Source organism: Protopterus annectens, chromosome 9.part0 (assembly GCF_019279795.1).
Source record: "Protopterus annectens isolate FY-2018-M chromosome 9.part0, PAN1.0, whole genome shotgun sequence".
NCBI classification, from domain to species: Eukaryota; Metazoa; Chordata; order Ceratodontiformes; family Protopteridae; genus Protopterus; species Protopterus annectens.
The window spans coordinates 931,226,740-931,245,214 of NC_056743.1; the positions used below are offsets into that span (position 1 = coordinate 931,226,740).

General features: G+C 42.3%; 1 protein-coding gene across 3 annotated transcripts in view; it reads right to left on the minus strand.

The window, feature by feature from the left end:
• LOC122811674 (zinc finger CCCH domain-containing protein 10-like) overlaps positions 1-18,475 on the minus strand; it is a 3,783,075-nt gene that overhangs the window by 3,179,026 nt on the left and 585,574 nt on the right. The window contains exon 2 of one of the 3 annotated variants that reach the window (XR_006366279.1): positions 10,736-11,577. The exons of the other annotated variants lie outside the window; for them this stretch is intronic. The gene's annotated coding sequence lies outside the window, so the exon portion shown is untranslated. The remainder of the gene's footprint in view (positions 1-10,735; positions 11,578-18,475) is intronic. 3 annotated transcript variants of the gene reach the window in all.

The following is an 18,475-nucleotide window of genomic DNA, read 5'->3' on the forward strand; positions in this document are numbered from 1 at the left end:
ACCTGGTATCCCCATGTTGCACCACTCCACAACCCCAGATGTAGTTTGCAGCAGCTCATAGTCACACCTCACATGCAACCACAGTTCAGAAGAGTAACACACTAACCAGGGCAGCAAAAAAAAAAAAATAACCAATACTGGAGGGTACTGAAACAAATGTCGCCTCCAAATCCTCCAGGAGGGGGAAGGTGGGAGGGAGCGTAAGAATGTGAGGTGAGATGGACCACATACATCACGCATTATGGTGCGTACATAACTTGTAGATGTTATGTGGTCCAATCTTGCCTACATTCTTACTCACGGGACAGCGTCCCTAGCACCTCTATCCTGGGAGGCTCAATGGAAGATGCTCCTGATAATAGTGGAACCAAAAGAAGCCCGGCCCCTAGAAGCCACGTCTAATTTGTAATGAGTAATGAAGGTGTGGAGAGAAGCCCACATGGCCGCAGCACAAATTTCATCCAAGGATAGTCTGGAGTGATAAGCTACTGAAGCTGAAACAGCCCTGGTGGAGTGAGCCTTGACAGGGAACGGTAACTCTCTGCCTACCGACGAGTAAACATAGGAGATGCAGTCAGAAATCCATCTGGAAATTGTAATCTTAGAAACAGGGAAACCGGTTTTATTTTTTGAGAAGGGCACCAAGAGTTGGTCAGACTTGTGAAGTTGTTTTGTCCTGTGTAGGTAAAAACGAAGCTGCCTGTGTATGTCCAAATGATGAAACTTAAACTCCGCCGTGTTGGAAAATTGAGGAAAGAAAACTGGCAGCTCAATGGACTGATTGAGGTTAACGGCAGAAGTTACCTTCGGAAGGAAGGACGGATTAGGTCTCGAGGAAACCCTGTCCTTATGAAATATTAAATACGGGGATTTGATGGACAACGCTTAAATCTCCGACACCCATCTTGCTGATGTGATAACTATTAAAAAAGCAGTCTTCCAAGAAAGAAATTTTAATTCACAGGTGGCAGCTGGTTCGAAAGGTGATGATGTCAAGGCCTGTAACACAAAATTTAAATCCCATGGCATGATGGATTCTGACACAGGAGGCCGAAGCAGCAAAGTACCCCTCAAAAAGGCCTTACAAAGCTTATGAGCCATGGGAGAAGGTTCGTAAGAAGTGGGAAAATTAGAAATGGCGGCTAGCTGAACCTTAATGGTAGTAGGAGCAGAACCCTGCTGAAAAAGAGTGGATACAAAATCTAAGACCACAGGGATGGGGGCTGTGAAATGATCCAAACCCTTGGCCTGAGCCCAAATAGAAAATCTTTTCCACTTGCTGGAGTAAATCTTCCTAGTAGAAGATTTATGAGAAGAAGATAAGATGTGTACTACCTCAGGCGAAAAACGAAGTCTGACTAAGGATGTAAGTGGAGAAGCCAGGCTGTCAACCTGAGGGTCTGCAGGGAGGGATGGGACTGTCCCGACATGTGTCAGTAGGTCTGGTGCTGGGTCCAGAGACCAAGGACTGCCCACTGCATACTGATGAAGAAAGAAGAACCAGACTTGCCGAGGCCAGTGTGGGGCAATAAGAATCATCTTGCTTCCCGAGGAAATGGCTTTCTGAATCACCCTTGGTAGCAGAGGAAACGGAGGGAAAGCATAGAGCAGACCAGAAGGCCAATCGTGGACTAGAGCGTCCCTGGGTGACTCCCCCTGTGGGGGGATCAGAGTGAAATAGCTGCTGCACTTGGTATTGTGGGGATTGGCGAAAAGGTCGCAGCAAGGCTGACCCCCACCTGTTGAAAATCTGCTCCGCAACTCAGCGGTTCAGGGACCACTCGTAAGGCATCAGAATAGATCTGCTCAGCCTGTCTGCTATCACACTGGCCTTCCCTGGAATGTGCGTTGCCACTAGGAACCATTGGGAAGACACTGCCCACTGCCAGTCACATGGCCTCTCTGCATAGGGGGTAAGACCTGGTTACCCCTTGCTTGTTCAGGTACCACACCACAGATATGTTGTCCGAGTGAACTGCAATTGTTCCTAGGGGAAGAGAGCTCTGCAGTGCTTGCAACGCCAACACTGCTCTCATCTCTAGAACATTGATGTGCAGATGTACCTCGTGATCCTGCCAGGTGCCTTGGACTGTCCTGCCCAGATAATGCCCCCCCCCTTATCTGGGAGGCATCCGTGGTCACCGTGGCAACCGGAGTCATAGGAATAAATGGGTTCCCTTTGTTCAAGTTGGTGGAACGCAGCCACCAACAGAGGTCCTGTTTGTACCGATCGGTTAGTAGGATCAAATGGGACAGGGGAAGTTTCTGAAAGGACCACTGGGCAGAAAGAAGCCACTGCAGAAGCCTTATGTGTAATCTGGCCAAGGGCACTAACATAATAGTGGCTGCCATGGATCCCAGGAGCTGCAGGACCCATCTGGCCTGAACCTTCTTGAGGGGTAGCAACGAGCGAACCTGACCCTGCAACACCTCTATCCTTTCTTGAGGCAGGAAAGCCTGCATGTGAACGGTGTCTAGCTCTGCGCCTATAAATGTGACACGCTGTGAGCGCAGCAAGGCAGACTTTCCCCAGTTCAAGGTAATTCCCAGTTGATGACAAAGGGCAATGGTCTTTTCCCTGGCCTGAATGAGAAGATGCCTGGTGGGTGCGGTGAGGAGCCAGTCCAGGTATGGAAACACTTGGAATCCTTGACGTCTCAGGTGAGCTGTCACCACTGCCAAACACTTGTACACCCTGGGGGCTGTGGTGAGACCAAAGGGCAGGGCACGAAACTGGAAATGACTGGCTCCCAGCTGGAAGCGTAAGGGACTCCTGGGTGCCCTGTCCATTTTGATATGGTAGTAAGCATCCTTGAGATCAATGGAGCACATCCATACTTCTTTTCCCAGTAACGTAAAAATAGACTGAAGGGTGACCATTCGGAACTTGGGACTTTAGAACGTAGCAGTTCAGTCGGCTGAGATCCAAGATGGGTCTCAGGTCCCCTGTTTTTTCAGCACCAAAGAGAGTCTTGAGTAAGTCCCTAATCCAATCTGGTTTGAGGGGACAGGTTGGATGACTCCTTTTTCCAGCAACTTTGAAATTTCTAGTGTTGCGTGATCCCTTTGACTGGGTGAAATGTCTGGGATTGTCTTGGGTGGAAGAGGGTCTGACAATAAGGGGATGGAATAACCTCCAGTAACTATACGAAGCACCCATCGATCCTGAGCGATACTTGCCCAGGCTTCCGGGTACAACGAAATGCGGCCCCCGACTGGCTCCGGAATAGCACAGTCGGGCAATACATCAAGGACAATGATAGGAAGGCCCGTGAAAGGAATCACGGTCTCTCGAATTGCGAGGGCCTCCTCTGCCCCTAGGGCAGCGTCTCCCAGAATAGCCACCCCCTCCTCTGCCTCTGGAGGGGGACTCACCTTGACCAGCAGGGAAAGACTTCTGTGACTTTTTGAACCACATTTTTCCTCCCCTCTGAGCCTTGGGGTAAGGCCTAGATGGGAGGGAAAAACGGATCCCTACGGCAGACAGTCTTTCCCTCTTGCTCGCATCTGGTGAGGGTGTCTTTCACTTTGGTCCCAAACAGTGAGGACCCATCAAAGGGGGCATCAGTGAAGGAAGACTTGAAGGCCTCCGTGAAATGACACAGGCGCATCCAGGCTTGCCTCCTAAGGGCAACACCTGAGCTAATTGCCCTGCTCGCCCCCTTTGGCTGCATAAGATATGAGCCTCATGGACGAGTTGACAATCGAGTCAAGAGTAGACAACTGGTCATTAACCATCTGAGTTAACGCCTCAGGTATGTTACCCGCTAGAGTATCTCCTAACTCTTTAAGGAGATGTCTCTGGAGCCGAGTAAAATGACATAGATAGTTCAGAGACCAAAGCGTGAAGGTCGCTGAAGAGAGGGTATGCTTCCCGTACCGATCCATACTCCAGGATTCCTTGTTAGGAGGATGGACGGAGGAAGAGGACTCTGCTACTTCCTGCTCAGTGGCCACCGCCACCACCACGGCATCCACAGAAACCCCTTTGGACAGGAACTCTTTCCCGGGGGAGCGGACAGAAATTTATTAGGGCGTCTTGGTACAGGTTTCACCGAGACAGGAGTCTCCCACGCCCTTCGACAGATCAAATCCAGGAGCTCATCGAAGGGTGGAGACACGCAGGAGGCGGAGGGTTGAGCCCCAAAGGCCTTGAGGAATACCGACTCCTCCTCAGAGGGGGTTTTGGACGACCAGCCACCTCTCTGCCTTAAAATCTTCAGGATGTCGGAGAAAGAGACGTCATCGGAGGACAACTTGGGGGACCATTCTGACTCCTTGAGGTTGGTTATCAGAGCTGAGGGACTCATCCTGGGAGTCTATGCGCTTCCTCTTGCACAACTTATTTCTTGGGGGCTCCTCAGGCACAGACTCTTAGGGGCCCTCAGAAAGTTGGGGACCACTCATGGGGGTATCCTCAGATCTTGGGGCTCCGCCGTCAACCGATAGGGGGACATCAGAGGCTCTCGCTGGAGTGGAAGGGGATGGAATGACTGATACGGGTGATGTGACTGAGGATCTGGCCAGTGCACTCCTCATGGCCTCGAAGGCGGGTCCCCCCGAATCCGAGGATCGACCAACCTCTGAGGCCAAAATCGGAACCGAAGCTCCACAAGCCGACGCGCCGAGAGGGAGTTTTCGAACCAACAAAAGTCCCAAAGTGTCCCCCTCGGGCCCAACAGAGGAAACCCGGGTTCCGAAACCAGAGGACGGAGCCAACATGGTAGGAGCCGACGTCGGCACCAATAAGGCCTTAAGAGGTATCGGAGCTGGCAGAACATCACCTGGAGCAGAACACTCCAGCTCCGAAGACAAGGAGGTGCTCGGAGGAGGAAACATGGGTGCACTCATCGGGACTGGCTCCGGAGCTGACTGGGTCGGATCCAAAAATAATTTTGCCAAAACCGGCGACTGCAGGAGCCTCTGGACCACCCTTATCCACATCCAAATCAGAGAGTCTGGAGGATTTGGAGGAGATAGAAGGTGACTGATCTCCTATCTGGAGACCCTTGTCTGACACTAGGAGATTGGCTCCAAATGGGCTCTAAGAGGATAGGAGCCGAGGCAGATTCCAGAATCACAGCTACCTCCTGTGGCCCCGAGGACAAGGGAGCCGAGGAGGTAGAGTCCTGGTAATCTTCTCCGGAGGCTCCGATGAAACAGATGGAGCCGGAGATCTTTCCTTAGTCTTAGAAGTCTTACTTTTAGACTGTCAACTAGAGGAAGAGTCCAAGGACTCCTCAAAGGAAGGCTTAAGAAGCCCCTTCAGTATAAGTTTATTTTTTTCTCTCCTGTAGCACCCTGGGGCTAAAAGCGTGACAAAAACTACAGGACTCTTGTAAATGTATCACCCCGAGGCAGTATACACAAACAGCATGTCCAGTTATGGACATCTTGTAGCTACATTTTGAACAGTTCTTAAACCTGGAGGGTTTGTGTTCTTTTTGATCCTTAGACATAAACAGCCAAACCACAGTACACAACAGCACAGAAACAGGACTGTAGGCCACAACGGATAAGGCGGGAAACTACCACGGACAACAGAAGACCGAATCTCTAATTTAAACTATTCTGACATGACAACAGAGACACACAGAAACAAGGGACAAGCGCTTTCCTTAGACAAACCACCCAACGAGGGAGGACTAGGTCCTCTCTAACTTTATCGGGCCTAGCCCGTAGGAACGGAGGGATACCACAAACCAACACTCACACCACAAAAAACAATGATAAACCAAGCAAACCGCTATTAAAATAGCTTTTGTCAAAAAAAAGGAACAATTTTCAGTGAGAAAAGAAGTTTTAAATCTACTTAGCCACAGCCAAGCGAGACCACGTCCTAGCTCCACGAGCGGCAAATGAGATCTGGGGTTATGGAGTGGTGCAACATGGGATACCAGGTTAGCCCAGCCAATTAGAGACTTTGTGCTAGAAAAATATAAGTTGGCCGAGTCGGAGCTGAACCCGTGAGTAAGAATGTAGGCGAGATTGGACCACATAACATCAGCTGTTCCCATAATAAGTGACCAGGCTGTTCTTAAAATATAAATACAAAATAGTCCACGGACTCCTTGTGCCAGCAACCAAACGCAAACATTGTCTTAACGCAATTTTATTTACTTAACAAGCGTTTTCGCCACACAACAATGTGGCTTCTTCAGAGAAAAAGTGATTAACAATGTAAACCAATGCACACCCCTTTTATATGACTCAAGAGGGAAATGACATCACAAATGTTAAAAAGGCTCATTAAGCTCATAAATGAATAATACATAACTATACAAGTTGTATATGAGACAAGCATTTAGAAATTATCAAGCCATTGCCAAAGTCAAGCCCAAATAGTTGCAAACTCTGTAACAATAAAATTTCTAACGGAGAACATAAACATAAATTAATTGTATGTATGTATAATGTAATGAAACAGTTTTATAACAGTCTATTTATGTAAAAATATTTTTACAATTAAAAGACATTAAATGAGTCAGAAACACAATAAAGATATTGCAATAATGTGTAATCCATACTGTATGGACACCCTTAGATTTAAATAAATCAAAACCACAATAGAAATTTTACAATAGTGTGTAATCCATACTATATGGACACACTTGAATTAAAATAAGACCAGAATGAGCATTCATAAGATGGCCAAAAATAAAAATAAAAATAAAAATAGAAATGAAATTGAGAATAAAAATAAATATATATTGTTGCTTTTACATTATAGATTACTTAATTGTAAAATACTATGACCAACTTTAGGTACTGGTACGTTTTATTTTTATTCTCAATTTCATTTCTATTTTTATTTTTATTTTTTATTCTCAATTTCATTTCTATTTTTATTTTTGGCCATCTTATGAATGCTCATTCTGGTCTTATTTTAATTCAAGTGTGTCCATATAGTATGGATTACACACTATTGTAAAATTTCTATTGTGGTTTTGATTTATTTAAATCTAAGGGTGTCCATACAGTATGGATTACACATTATTGCAATATTTTTATTGTGTTTCTGACTCATTTAATGTCTTTTAATTGTAAAAATATTTTTACATAAATAGACTGTTATAAAACTGTTTCATTACATTATACATACATACAATTAATTTATGTTTATGTTCTCTGTTAGAAATTTTATTGTTACAGAGTTTGCAACTATTTGGGCTTGACTTTGGCAATGTCTTGATAATTTCTAAATGCTTGTCTCATATACAACTTGTATAGTTATGTATTATTCATTTATGAGCTTAATGAGCCTTTTTAACATTTGTGATGTCATTTCCCTCTTGAGTCATATAAAAGGGGTGTGCATTGGTTTACATTGTTAATCACTTTTTCTCTGAAGAAGCCACATTGTTGTGTGGCGAAAACGCTTGTTAAGTAAATAAAATTGCGTTAAGACAACGTTTGCGTTTGGTTGCTGGCACAAGGAGTCCGTGGACTATTTTGTATTTATACCAGTTTGGTACACTTTTGGCTTCTACTGTTCTTAAAATATCTAAACTAGTGCTTGCTTTAATGTAATTTTGCAGTCTATTCTAAACATCAGCTACTCTCAGAGAACCAATTAGTACACTTCATTCCTATGAAATCTTCTATATAGGTTGTATGATGATTATCTGCTATTTGATAACCCCAAAAAGTCTCAGAGTTAGTTGTCTCTAAATGTAATATGTACTTGAATAAGGTCTCCTCTTAAATGTCTATATGAAACACTGTAAAAGTTTATATGTTTTAGTCTTTCAGAATAACTTAAATGTTCACATTCATAGATGCCCTTGGTACATTTCCGCTGTACTCTTTCCAGTTTAGTCATGCTGGTTTTCTTACACAGTTTCTATATTGTTACTGCATACTCAAGTTTGGGTCTAACGTAACAATGACTTCATAATTTCTGATTTTCTAAACTTTATAAATCTTTTCCTACAACCTATAGTTCTGTAACTACAAATGACCAATTGATTGATATGATTAGAAAAATTCAAAGCGGGATCGACCCATATACCCAGGTCCTTAAATTAATCTACAGTTTCAATTACTGTGTGCTGTATTAAATATTCACTTTCAGTTTATGTCTCCCAAATCTCACATGGTTAGTTTTTAAAGTATTTATCAGCACATTATTCTCCTGCATCCAAACTGTCAATTTAGTCAAGTTATTTTGCAGGCATGCCCTTTCTGTAACGCATGTAATCAGTTTACCCATTTTCAAGTCATCTGCATACAGACTATAAAACACCTCAGATGAAAAAGAAGGATCTGAAAGATACATTCTAAACAAGTATGAGCCTAGGATAGAGCCCTGTTGGACACACTGATTATAACCTCAAATTTTACCTGTCAAATTACTGTATGATACTTGCCATGTCCTACCTGTAAGCCATGCTGCTATCTATTTTATTACAAGTACATCAATATCTAGTTTTAATTTACTGACTGTTTTCTGTATGACCCTATCATATTACATCACCGCACAATTTTTCACTTAAGGTTATTATATTGCAGTAGAACATCATGTTACAGGTAGTAATATATCTACTTTCAACATATGCATGCTGATATATGGTTCCCAGTTCCAACCTTTCTAGTTCTGATGATTTAACCAATATAATCTGCTTCTTTACTTTTCCACAACATGTAAGTAAACTTATGGGTGGGTCTGTCCTTCTCCCCTCTGCCTTAAATATAGGTTTAACAAGGACACTTCTCCAGTCTTGAGGAATCTCCCCATATTTATATGACCCAAGTAAATAACAGATAGAATTGCACTCTTAAGTTCATGCCAAAGTGTTCTCAGGTCATTACCATTAATTCCATCTCCTCCATGTGCTTTGTCTGCATCCAGTTTGCATAGCTCCTTTTCAATATAATCTAGTTTAACTATATGAAGTTATCTGGATGTCACTACAAGAATGCATCAACCCTTTGTGAAGCCAAACTGCTTTGCATAAGAGTCTGTAAATATAATCTGTCTGAAAAAAATTTTGGAATCTACACAGTTCAATTTGTATGTCTTCACTCTTACCACATTTTATGTAACTATAAAATGGTTTCATATTACACTCAATATTTTTATATGAATTTTCTTGTTGATTTTGTCTTGCACAATGTTTAATTTGTTTATCCGGTGTATTTCAGTTTTCAAAATCTTTTTTTTTACATTTCTAATATTTTTTTCTCTCAATCTAGTAACTTGTTCTTACTGAAATATGTTCTCCTGATGTTGTGTCTAAATCCTGATGTTATATATATATTTTTTTTTGCATTCAATTTCTCTTTCAAAACTTTTCATAGGTTCATAGATTAGTACTAGACTAACAGCCCTTGCAAGCCATTTTAAGCCTAGCCAATTATCCCTTGTGAGATTCAAACCCTGTACTTGTGTTAATAAGGCAAACACCTTAACCATTAGGCCATCCTCCCTTCACATTCCTTCTGCTGTTTTTTTACTCAATGCATCACTATAAATAGTTTGACTTCCATATAATCTGTTGTCAATCTTCTGTGCACTCGTTTAGATTCTAGTTTTGAAGAATTACCTAGCAACAAATTAACCTTTATAACCCCATGACTACTGGTCATCAATGGTGGTAAAACTTGACATGAAGTAACAGTAATTTCTTTAGGAACACAAACAATGTTGTTCCCTTCCCTGGTAGGCTTTTGTAGAACATGAAGCATTTCTTGTTCATTAACATACACTAAATAATGTCCTTACTAATGTTGTTTAATCAAAATTATTCCAGTCTGTTTCTGGTAAATTTTAGTATCCAGTCACTATTATTTCCGCCTGTCTTTCATGCAAGAAATGCATGAACTTATCTAGGTCTGGATGACTATACACTCCAATTGTTAGATGTTCCAGAAATATCTTTATTGTCACAGTTACACAATCTACAGTACTGGTGTAATCATCAAAGATGTAATCATCATAGGTCTCATAATCTTCAGTCCCCATCATAACACCTCCATCAGATTTTTTGTTAGATTGCCTGTTACAGTAAAAACATTTATACCTGGATAAAACTGTTTTCCAGTCATTGCTCTTTAACCATGTTTCACAAACAGTAACATCAGCTTTAAGGGAAAACAGCAAACCTTCCAATAAAACAAAACTTCATTATTAATGCTCCTACCAGTAACAACCATCAGAGATGCATCAAATGCTGTTATCTGTGAAATGCTAAATTTTCAACATGGCAAAAATCCTGCCTTGTGTTTGTCAAATATTGCAAAACATCTGCTGCAAAATCTCTCTTCCCTATCTTAACACGTGCACACCACCCTGTCTAAAAGCATGTACCCAAAATTAGGCATGGTCATTATATACATTTTCATTTTTCCCTTTTTCATGGAGGTATTTACCAAAAAAATCTTTTCATTCACTGTGACCTGACTCTCCTTTCTCTATGTGATTTGTGAAAAACATGTCCTAACACCAGTAAAAGCTATGCTGTCTAATAGGGCTGTAAGTTCCCTACTAAAAGAGAGTCCTTGTGGATGAGATAATTTGTACCAATATGAATAAAAACAGATCCATACTTCTTAACATTATGGCATTCTAAAGCCTTTCTCACATCCTGTATTTTTGCTCCTGGCAAGCATAACACTATCTGATGTTTATCTTTTCTGCAAATTTAAGTATCAGTTCTTCTAATAAATCTCCAATTACAAGAATATCTTTTATGAGAAGACCAAAAAAAATCTTCTGCTACTAATTCAGTAATACCTGGTTAGCAGTTATTACAAAGGAACGATCTTCATCACTATTAGTCGTATTAATCCAACTGTTTTCGTTGTTTATTGCATTTGCAAGTATACAGTTGTTATCCAGCTGGCTTTGTACATCCAAAGCGTGAGCCATGTTGCTGATTTCTTTCTTATTTTTTTCTTACAGTAATTCAGTCCTTCCATGTTCAATTTTTATTTCTTCTTTTTTTCACCAACCCCTTGCTTCTTTCTTCTACATTCTCCTTTGGAAAAATTATGCCTTTTTCTTATGAAGATTTTGTGGTAGAAAAACATTACAATTCCATGTAATCTGTGTGTTACACAACAAAGCAATGTCTTTTTATTATGTACTCTCTTTGCTTTATAGACATTAATCACTTTTTCTTCCTTATTTGTTGTGAACTTCATCCTTTTTTTTTCTTCTTCTATGTGCTCTGAATCCTCACACTGCTGAATACTTGTACCCAGAATTCCAAAGTTGTCAGTGGTATTATCTTGTTCAACAGGGGTTGAGTGGTATTTACTGACAACAGACACTTGCCTAATGTATTCTATTTACTCTTTGCCTAACGGTATTTATCTCATCAGTCCAGTCATTAATACATGTAACAGTTCTCCAAGCTGTACCAATAGCATAAGTGCAAATACAATGACCTAGATTGACTAGTAATGGTAAGCAAATCATCAAACTTTTGACATGAACACAGAAAACCAGTATCATTAGGTGCCACCTTTAAAGATGCATGGCATTTAGTACACTGTAAAAGATACTTGTGGTTCAGCGAATCGTTAATTGCATACTGATTTAAGGAATTCATTTTCAGCTGCAAATAAAGAATTCTAAGAGAAAAAGATAATCAAAATCAGTTACCACAGACTTCACAAAGATTTTAAATCAACTTCTATGACAAAATCACACAAACAATATACAACTAAACATTAAATTTAGTAGAATAAAATTATTGCTCTGACTGTAGCAGTTGTGAAAATCGCACAGAAGCTGGAATTCCTTTACATCACATGCAAATGTAAGCAGTAGCTTCTGTTAACATTCGCTCACAGCCGCATCTCTTTTCAACAGTAAGGACCACTGAATTACAAACACAGAATTGTTTCAGATAAGCTCTGGAAGGTCCTCTCTGCAGTTTGTATGAATTTATAGCTGACTAGGCTCCTTGGGATGGCTAGAGTTTGACTTGCATTTTGTTGTTTTACCTCTGCTTTTCACTATTAGAAAGTGAGGCTTCAGACAGGAAAAGTAAACTGTATTGTCTACAAGCTATCCTTTTCTTTCTATAAACTGTGCAAAACAGTGGTAAAAATTAAAATAGAGATTAAAAGGATTCTTTAGATAAGCTCTGGAGTGTCATCTCTGCAGTCTGTGTGAATTTACAGCTGACTAAGCCACTTGGGATGGCTACAGTTTGCCTGTCTAAAACCTATCCCTTTCTAACAACAAACAGTGAAAGCTAGAGGTAAAAAGTACAGTTGTGTACACTTAGCATAAATGCAGATGTTAGAGTGTATTCACTGTTGCAGTCATTATATATGGGTAATCTGCTGGCAGGTTGCCTCAGTCGGCCTGATTAACAAAGTCTTGGGTCCTGCGTTGGTTGCTGTCCCTTCTTCCATGAAGTCAGGTAGTCAGGGGTATAAAACATGCAGCAGACGCCATTACATCAGTTTTTCTTGCCCCAGATGTCAGGTGCCCCGCAAATGGGGAGCAAATAAAATTAAAAACAGAAAAATATACCTTCAACCAAAAGCAAATACACCAAAAAGGCTTTTAAGCACAGTAAAAGAAAGTAGAAGAATAGTAAGAGAAAAACAGGGGGCTGGAAGGAGGGTAACCAGGACTGCAACAGTGAATACACTCAACATCTACATTTATGGTAAGTGTACACAACTGTACTATGTTCTTCGTGTTTCACTGTTGCAGTCATTATCATTTGGGTAGATTCCCAAAGCTATAGTTGGGAGGATGGATTTATACAGCACTATGACCAGCTATAAGGCCCTGCAAGACAGCAGTGACAAAGCCAGCCAGGAAAATTGGTAAATGACAATGCTTGGTTAAAGTATGTACTGAACTCCAGGTAGCAGCTTCTAGAATATGCCTGGTAGGAACACCTCTGAGAAAGGCTGCAGAAGTAGATGCAGCCCTGGTGGAATAAGATCTGATCCCCTGGGGGATAAGCTTTCCATGGTGCTTATAGCAGAAATTAATGCAATGGTCCTATCCATTTAGAAATGGTTTGTTTTGAAATAGCCTTCCTCTCTGCCCCAGCAGCAAATGCCACTAGCAATTGTTCAGATTTTCTTCGAAATTCAGTTCTGTCCAAGTAGAATCTAAGTTGTCTGTGCACATCCAAGGAATGCAGAATCCGTTCCCCTTTGTTCTGTGGATTGGGATAGAAGGTTGGCAAATGAATGGACTGGTTAAGAGCCACACTGGAAACCACCTTGGGCATGAAGGATGGATTGGTCCTCAGAGATACCCTGTCCACATGAAAGATGATGAAAGGCTCCACTGCCATAAGGGTCTGAAATTCAGATATCCTTCTAGCTGAAGTGATTGCTAAGAGGAAGGCTGTTTTCCAAGAAAGAAATTTTAAGTCTGCAGCAGCAGCTGACTCGAAAGGAGATAAAGTGAGCTTTTCCAAAACAAAGTTAAGGTCTCAGGCAGGGGTAGGAGCTCTCCTGGGTGGTCTCAAGTTCTTGCCCCTCTAAGATATTGTTTGAGCAGGGGATGAGAAAATAGGGGTGGTTCTGTGCTATAGTGAGCTGAAATAGCTGAAGCGCGGATTTTAATAGAGGAAAAAGGCAGGCCCTTGTGAAGCATCTCAGTTAAGTATTGCAAAATCTGAGGTAAATTGGGCGCTGCTGTGCTCATCCCTAAAGATTGTTTCCAGGCACAGAATCTTTTCCATTTGTCAGCATAATATTTTCTAGTACTAGGTCTTCTCGCCTCCAAGATGACATCCATCACAGGTTTGCTGAGGGATGCTAAGGGTGAATTTAACTGATTAGCCAAGCTGCAAGATTCAATGTTGGGAGCTGAGGGTGCAGAATTTGGTTCTCCTGCTGGGACAGTAAGGAAGGTGTCGGAGGCAGATGCCATGGAGATATTTATGACAAACTGCGCAGGAGTGGGTACCAGTGTTGGCATGGCCAGTCTGGATCAATCAAAATCATTTTTGGTTTGTCCTGTTTGACTTTTAGCAGAACTTTGGAGAGCAAAGGCAGACGGGGAAAGACGTAGACTGATGGATTTTTCCACCTGAAAGATAGAAAATCCACTTTACAGGCTTTGTTGTGAGGAGTCCTTGTGCAAAATTTGTTCCACTGGTAGTTCTGGGGGGAGGCAAATAGATCTATGTCTGGGCACCCCCATTTGCTTTTCAACATGTTGAAAATCTGTGGTTCCAGTTTCCACTCGTGGGTCCATGAGATTTCTGCTTAGTCCGTCTGCCAGTGTATTCAGTTTTCCTGGCAGGAAATGAGTTTGTAGTTGCACTTGGCAGCTCAAGGCAGTGTTCAACAATGCCATGGCTAGTCTGCAGAGGGGATAGGAATGTGTACCTCCCTGCTTGCTTATGTACCACATAACCGTGGTGCTGTCCGTCTTTACCATTAGTTGTCCTGGATGAATGTAGTCCTTGAAGGCCATCAGAGCATTCTGTACAGCTAACATTTCTTTTTGATGGATACGTAGGTGCATTTGATTTGGGTTCCATTTGCCCTGAATGCACTTCCCTGCCAGATGAGCCTCCCATGCATAGTCTGATGAGTCTGTAGTTAGGGTTTGGGCAGCAGGGGGTAGTGTGAATGGCATTCCCTTGCTTTGGTGGTAGGCCTCTGCCCACCACAGGAGCTCCAGGCATAGGCAAGGTATGATAGGAATCATTGTTTCCAGGCTGTGACAATGTTGACTCCATAGGCTTTTTAAGTACCACTGAAGTTTCCTCATATGCAGTCTTGCACCCGTTTGGTGTTGGCAATGTGTGGAAATGAAATCTGTATCCCCGGGACACTATATTTAAAACCCATTTGTCCTGGGTTATGAGTTCCCAGTTTTTTTGCATGAAGCGCAATCTTTCCCCCCAAAGGGGCAGGTAAAAGGTAAGTGATTGGTAATTTTAAAGGAAAGTCATTGAGACTGTTTACAATAGGGGGGTGTCTTGTTATTTCCAGATTTGGAAGAGGAGGCCCCCCCCCCATTGCTTAGTTCCGAGTCCCAAAACCTGGTGCTTTTGGTATGTCTGGGTTTGGCTTGAGTGGATCTGGAAGGAGCTGGAAAGAACCAATTCTTAGTAGGCCAGTGCCTACTAAATCTTGGAGGTTGCACTTGTAAGAAATCTTTTACAGTTTGCATAGATTTAGCTTTATCTTCCATCTTTTTTAGAACTTCTTCAGCCTTATTGCCAAACAGGCGGTCCTGATTTAAAAGAGCATCCAACAATTTTATTTTAACATGATCAGGCAGAGATGGCTCCTTAAGCCAAGTATGCCTTCTAAGCACAGACCCAGTAACAGCAGTGCTGCAAGAGGCCTCTAAAGAATCAAAACCACATTGCAAAGTATGTTTTCCAATTTGTTCAGCAGAATGCAATAAATCCTGTAAATCTTTATTTTCCACACAGTCAGAAATCAACATAATTTTCTGTTTAAGCAGTCACATAGTACGATGTTGATATTTTAGCACATGAAATTGGCAGTTGCAGAAGTATAAACCTTTTTACCCCATCTATCCAGTGCCCTGGAGTCTCTATCAGAAGGGGTAGGATTTTTAGCAGTAGAAGCCTTAATGCCCTAGGGCCCCTGAGAAATGGTTTCTGGATCCACAACAGGATTTTTGAAAAGGAACTTGAGGGACTCGGGAACCCTGCAGTATCTGTCAGGTTTACTAGGAGCCGGAGGCAGGGAATCAGGGGCCATACTGGATTCCGAAAACACATCAACAATGTCTAGTACAGGAGGTAGAGCCAAAGGCCTATGCTGAGGTAGAAGGAAATCCCTAAGCCTCTTTTTAGATTCAGAAAATTCCTGACTTTCCCAGTGGAAATGCTGCCTTAAGGTATGTAAAGTTTCCCCAAAAGAAAAGTCCTTAGGGGGGAAGCAGAAGGAATGGAATCCTCTGCATCAGAATCCACATAAGTAGGTATGGACAAATCCAGGTCATTGGAAGAATTAGAAGAAACAGAGTCCTGATCAGAAGATTCATAGTCAAGCTCAGTTCTAGGCCTCTTAGAAGGGGTGGGGGTTGACTACCCCCGATTAGAGTAATAAGATCTTCAGCCATTTTGATAATTTGTTTTTTAAACATAAGGGCCTGAACATGTGGCCTGGGCGTCAGTTTTTTAGACATAGATTGAGATTTAGGCCTTAGAATAGAAGGTGGAGTCAGTTTAATATGCAAGTCTGTAGGCCTGAATACACCCTCAAAAGCTGGTGCCTGCACAGTGGCTCCAGACCCATCCAAGGTAGAGACATCCACGGGTTCTATAGGTGAAGCATCTCGCGGCATACTGGACTCCAAATGGGTCTCAGTAGAAGCCAGCGAGTCAGAAGTAGCGGGCATCAGGGGCTGCAAAAGCACCTCACTGAGTACTGGCGACTGGCTTAGGAAAAGCGTCGTCGGCAGTTTTGTACCTCGACGGCCTGTCTCAGTCTTTTCCTTTGCGTTTTTTCAGACTTCTGGTAGTCGGACAGCTAACCGACGTAATTTCTGGATAATTAAATAGAGAACAGAAATATTTTGAGGCAAAAATGTACCAACGACGTTTAGTGCGCTGATAAAATAAAGCACAAAACTGACAGCAAGGTACGTCGTGGTCAGGGCCTAGGCAAGGAATACAGGGGTTGGGAGGGTGGCCTAATGGTTAAGGTGTTTGCCTTACAAACACAACGTACAGGGTTTGAATCTCACACGGAATAATTGGCTAGGCTTAAAATGTCTCACAAGGTCAGTTAGCCTAGTACTAATCTATGAACCTAAGTACAAATGAAAATCTTTGAGGTATTTGCTTTCCAAAAGTAATGCAGTTATTAACTTTTACTGACATCAATAAGGAGCAAGAAAAAGTTTCCCCAATGGGGTACTTAGCTTTTAGTTGAAGACTTCGGTTCTGAAACTCGAAAACAAAAATTTCAGGAGTCTGCCGACTGGCACTTGCCAACTGCTTCTGCTTCGGGCACCACACAGCAAGAAAGACTGATGTAATGGCGTTGGCTGCATGTTTTATACCCGATGACCGGACGTCATGGAAGAAGGGACAGCAACTGACGCAGGACCCAAGACTTTGTTAATCAGGCAACCTGCCAGCAGATTACCAAAATGTAATGACTGCAACAGTGAAACACGAAGATCATCAGCAAAATATAAAGTAAATCTTGTCTACAAGCTGTCTCCCTTTCTTCCAACACACATTGAAAAACAGTGGTAAAAAACTTTTAGTTATGTACTCACCATAACTTCAGATGTTTGGGATCCATCTCGCCTACATTCTGACTGATGGGTTCGGAGCCGATCCCTCGGCTCCGACTCGGCACGCTTATGCCAAAGAGCGAAGTCTCTTATTGGCTGAGCTTACTATATCCCAGGATGCACCACTACCAGTCCCCCAGATCTAGTTTGTCCGCATACATGCACACATGCACGCCCTGCTTATATAACATCGTCAGATGAAACAAGATAAACAGTAGAACTCAAAACCGTTCAATCTCTTCTGATCTCCAAGGCAGGGGGAAGGAGGGTGGGTATTAGGAATGTAGGCGAGATGGATCCCAAACATCTGAAGTTATGGTGAGTACATAACTAAAAGATGTTATGTGATCCTATCTCGCCTACATTCTGACTGATGGGACAGCGTCCCTAGCACCTGAATCCTGGGTGGCTCACTGGAAAACACTCCTGAGTACCGTGGAACCAAATGATGCTCGTCCTTTAGATGCCACATCCAATTTGTAGTGGGAAATGAAAGTGTGCGGATTGGACCAAGTAGCCGCAGCACAAATCTCCGATATAGCGAGCTTGGAATGAAAGGCTATAGAAGTAGCCATAGCTCTGGTAGAATGAGCTATGATAGATGTTGTAAGTTGCTTATTCGAAGAAGAATAAGCCTGAGTTGTGCAATCTCTGATCCATTTGGAGATAGTAGCTTTTGTGATGGTTTGACCCAATTTATTATCTGAGAAGGACACAAAAAACTGGTCTGACTTACGAAGTTGCTGAGTCCTGTCTAAATAGAAGCGTAATTGCCTGTGAACATCCAATTTATGGAGAGTGTATTCTGCTTCATTGGAGAATTTTGGGAAGAAAACTGGTAGCTCTAGAGATTGTTGGAGACAGAAACTAGAACAGACCTTTGGGACAAAGGATGGATTAGGCTTAAGTGATACTCTATCCTTGTGGAAAATCAAGTACGGTGGTTTAGTAGACAGGGCTTGAAGCTCTGAAACTCTTCTTGCAGAAGTAATTGCAACTAAGAAGGCAGTTTTCCAAGACAGATATTTTAACTCACATGTAGCAGCCGGTTCGAAAGGGGAAGATGTTAATGCGCGAAGCACCAAATCAAGATCCCACGGAGGCGCAGGATGAAAAACTGGGGGTCTTAACAGGCCCGCACCTTTAATGAAAGTTTTGCATAGTCTGCTGCTCATCAATGGAGGATCCATGGATTCGTGGAATTTAGAGATAGCCGCTAGTTGGACTTTAATAGTAGAGACAGAAGATCCT